Source organism: Schistocerca nitens, chromosome 2 (genome assembly GCF_023898315.1).
Source record: "Schistocerca nitens isolate TAMUIC-IGC-003100 chromosome 2, iqSchNite1.1, whole genome shotgun sequence".
Classification (NCBI taxonomy): Eukaryota; Metazoa; Arthropoda; class Insecta; order Orthoptera; family Acrididae; genus Schistocerca; species Schistocerca nitens.
The window spans coordinates 671,595,461-671,600,320 of record NC_064615.1 but is presented as its reverse complement, the minus strand read 5'-3'; the positions used below and the strand labels follow the sequence as shown (position 1 = coordinate 671,600,320).

The following is a 4,860-nucleotide window of genomic DNA, read 5'->3' as shown; positions in this document are numbered from 1 at the left end:
TAGACCATGTTCTGAACAAACACAATGAAGTACCTTGAACAAATGATCTCATCAATGGCATCCAGCATAGGTTCCCGAAAATATGGATCATGTGAAACCCAACTCGTACTTTTCTCACATGACTTACTGAAAGCTTTTGATCAAGGCAGTCAGGTAGCTGCATTATTTCCTGATTTCGTAAAAGCATTTGACTGAGTACCACACTTACGCATATTAGTCAAAAGTTCGATCATATGGGGTATCGACTGTAATTTGTAACCGGATTGAGGACTTTTTGGTAGGGGGGAGGCAGCGTGTTAGCTTGGATGGAGAGTCATCGTTAGATAAGTAACTTCAGGTGAGGTCCAAGGAAGTATGCTTGGGCCCTTGCAGTTAATGTTGCATATCAGTGATATTGCAGACAATATTAATATTAATCTCAGGCTTCCTGCAGATGATGCAGTTATTTTTGATAAAGTACTGTCTGAAAGAAGCGGCAGAAATACTCAGACCTTGATAAGATTTCGAAGTGGTGTTAAGTTGGGCAACGTGCTTTAAATGTTGAAAAATGTAAAATTGTATCTCACAAAACGAAAAGATGTAAGATCCTGTGACTGTAATATCAATAAGCCACTGTTGGAATCGGCTAACTCATACAAATACCTGCGTGTAACACTTTGTAGGGGAATCAAATGGTATGATCACATAGGCTCAGTTATGGGCATAGCAGGTGGCAGACTTCCGTTGATAGGTAGAATACTGGGCAAGTGCAATCAGTGGACAAAGAAGACTGCTTAAAATTCACTCGTGCGACCGGTTGTAGAATACTGATCAGTTGCGCAGGACCCGCACCAAATACGATTAATGGGGGATAAAGTATACAGTATAATGTTACTTAAAATCCGTCTTGATTGTAAATTTTTTAATTATTCATATGACCGGTTTCGGTTCATTCAGAACCATCTTCAGATCTGATATTTCAGTTACAGGAGTAACCCGTCCAAATCCAGCAACTTTCACTCCTGTAACTGAAATATCAGATCTGAAGATGGTTCTGAATGAACCGAAACCGGTCATATGAATAATCAAAAAAAAATTTGCAATCAAGACGGATTTTAAGTAACATTATAAAATCACTGATTGCTGTTATCCCATAAGACATTGTCTGTTTTTGCAAAGTATACGATGTTGGGCAGCACGAATGGTCACAGGTTTGATTCATGGGAGAATGTCAGAGTTATGGAAGGAACTGAACTGAAAGAGACTTGAAGGTAGACGTAAACTATCTCGAGATTGTCTAGTGGCAAAGTTTCAAGAACTGTCTTTAAATGGTGACTATGAATATAAGGCAGCCCAATACGTATCGGTAGAATAATTACTGCGCGTACGGAGGCATTCAATCATTCTTCCCGAGCTCCATAAGTGAATGAAACGGAAAGAATAATAATTGATACAATGCGACGTGCCCTCTACCATGCACCTCGCGGTGGTTTGCAGACTATAGATGTAGACACAGATGTATAGTTAGTGGCGGAAAGTCGTATGCCTGTAAAGTCCAATCTGTAAAATAAACCCAAGTATTATTTGAAGTCTTGTTCTATCAAATGGTGCATTATTACGACAATGTTCGTTCATCCGGATCATCATTAACCGCCTCCACAGCCTGATGCCATCCGTCGGCTCTGCAGTGACATTACAAACGGACCAATTTGTCGATTCTGCCCTATTTTGCGGAGCAGTTTTTTGAATAACGGCACTTATAATTCGAATGAAAAATTCAGCCTTTTCGCTGAAATTTATACTTCCGTGATTATTTCCAGAATTTTACATCGTGAGACTGGTTGAAAATGAAAGGAACAGGGCAAGTAGTAAAGCGCTGAAGTCCAACGCAACAACCTATAAAGAATCACTTGTGAGTTCATTAGATGTAGGCTGTCTCTGTAGTTCTTTCTCGCTAAAGAAATAACGAACATTAAAAAAAGAGAACAAATAGAGTAATAATACTAGTGATTCGTTTGATAGCATCGTGAATGTGTAGTGAGGCTCGTTGGTCTAGGGGTATGATTCTCGCTTCGGGTGCGAGAGGTCCCGGGTTCAAATCCCGGACGAGCCCACAATAATTTTTTCTGTGTTCGTTATGTATTGTAGCTAAGTGATCGAACAGAAAAATATGCAACATATCTTACAGTGAGCCTAATTATGATTTTAATTCTTTTTTCCTGTTAAAGTGAGATACAATTTAATTAGAATAATCTGTAATGTGGTTAGCATAGTACCTAACAATAAGGGTTAGAAAATCAAAGGGTGCAGCACATGCTTGGCTAATAGATGTACTGGATAAATGTTATATCCAGGTACTCGAAATGTGTGAAAAATGCGCCTGACGTCTCCGCAGGCGTCGCTTCCAGCTGAGCGATCGTCCACGCATGCGCGCAAGTATACAGCGCTCGCGTCAGCGACGGGTGCACCATCCCACGGCCGCTGAGTGAACCTGTCTCAGTGAGGTCGTGTCTCGTAGTCCCGCTCTCGAGGCCGTCCCGCGTTGTAGTGACGTAGCGGCTGACGCACCTGAAGTATTAAATAACACAAGACGAATATACGTAACATTTTAACAGAAAATCATAGATTATCGGGTGTATCATCGCCGAGACGTTGATAATAAAATACTGTGTCCCTAGTACTTGTGACGCACCGATCTTCGATCTGTTTAGTGGCTACGCAAACACAGCAGCACTCACCTCTTTATTCCTTTTAAAGTTCAGGAGCTAGGGTAAGAGCTGGGTTTCATAGAGCTCTATCGAAGAACAAACCCACGAACGTCATTTAAAAGTGAGAATTGTCACAGCAATACATTAGATTATCGGGGGAAAATGCGGAATGGTTTATTCACGTCCTACAGACATGCGAACTACGCGAGGCAAATGTTCTTCAATCCGTTTACTAAACGAGTGGGCTCCTGTGTTCGATACTGTAGCGAAGCAGTAAGACATAAGTCGTGCTGCGGACACCGTTCGTTCATCGTTTGTAGCTAACGATCATAAGAAAGATCCTCCAACCAAACGTCGCCATTTGCCGATACGCAACAGCCAAATAAACAAGACACGACAGTATCACACGGACACATCTGAAGAATAGATGGACTAGAATACCGAAAATAATCTTTAACAAGCCCAGCAGAAGCGGCTCACGTGTGAAAAATGGCCTAGTAACACCAGTAACGAGCTGCAAGAAATACACATCGCAGAACACGAGGCGCAAGACAAAAAGCTCTTTCACAAACGTGGATGATGTAACTGATTCCTAGCAGCATCTGTTTAAGCTTGCCCAGGACCTGCGACCCTCATGTATTTATGTATTTTTGTAATGTATTGGTACTATTTTATTTCAAACTAATATGGGAAGGTAACGCGTAATAAAATTTTATTTCACTGATTTAAGAAGTAACAGATGATACGCATCTTGCTTTTCGAACCGTTATCTGTTCAATATCATAAACATTACTCAGTCTTTCCACAAAATATTTGGAAGCTAACCTTTCAAGCTGAAACTGAGCAAGTGACCTTGTTTTCAATAAATGTTAGTTTGCTACTGCCTGAGATACCGGCAAGCAGAATTTGCTTTGCAGATTCTGACTTGTGCAGACTGTCTCGAGATTGATAGTACGTTATTACGGTTCACGTTGAAAAGTGAAATGCGTCGTATTGTACGGCTTATGGAGTTTAGGCTTGTGGAAGGAACAAATTTTGGCTATGCTCCAATAGGTGTATGACACAGCATATCTTCGTGGCACATCTGGTGGGAAAACCTGTTGCTGGTGGAAGCTGGAGACCTAACACTGACATCCGGCGTGTGCTCAGCATTAGAACACGCATGAAAACTTTACAGAACTACTTTGAAACATGCACACTGTTGCTGAATTTGATATCAGTAAAGTGGAACATAAAACATCGTAAACAGCACTATAAGAGAGAGATTATCAGCAATCGTAACTGAAAAGAATAAATCTCAGACTTTTGTAAAACTCCACTGCCAAAAAAGGTTATAAATTTGCCAGAAGGCAAAATACTTTGTAAACCATTTGTGATGAAAAAATGTTCTTGAGGGTATTTTTTTCACCAGACGCATTTAGCTAAAGCAACATCAGTGGTCTGTAAGTTGTTTACCTTTTGATTTTCTTGTAGATCGAAAAGCAGTTCGTTAAGTACAAATCAACTTATTCTTAACGAATTGCTTTTCGATCTAAAAGCAAATCAAAATATAAATAACTTAATTGCAGACTACTGATGCTTTACATCAATAAAGCGAAACGCGTCTGGTGAAAAAATCACCCATTTTTGTAGTTAAGACAGAACAAAACTATCCACATGAATTATAAAGCAACTACGGACACTTGTGGCCACACAAATGAAGTTACTTAAACACTGAAGACATTGGAGGCGGCACCTATCTCCGTATGCACGCTGAAACCACATGTACGTGCCGGCATATAACATAAAACTGATAGTTTCACAGTCTGCCCAGGTAGCGTATTTGAATTTATCAAACGGTGCGAACGAAGTCAAATGGCGCCTTTCAAAATTTAGAATAACGCTACATAGTACCCAGGTGTATTACACCAAAGATTCATATTTGAAGAGATGCAGGAATTTATACTTTCAAGAAACATCGCTCTATGAGCTTTCCTTCTTATGTTTATGTAACATAAGTACCTGTGGTTATAAAAATGTTTGTTAGAAAATGAAAACCATATAAATTTCCCTTAAGATGTTATTAAATAAATTAAAGTTTGTTATAAGGGTGGATCTAAATAGCACGATTATTTCACGTATTTCGTAAGGAAATCGCAAAATCTGATGTGATGTGAAAAGGAATTTAGGTGGT

General features: G+C 39.7%; 1 non-coding gene across 1 annotated transcript; it reads left to right on the top strand.

The window, feature by feature from the left end:
- Positions 1-2,020: 2,020 nt before the first annotated feature.
- Trnap-cgg (transfer RNA proline (anticodon CGG)) lies at positions 2,021-2,092 on the top strand. The gene has a single exon. It is a non-coding gene; the product is annotated as a tRNA-Pro (tRNA).
- Positions 2,093-4,860: the final 2,768 nt, after the last annotated feature.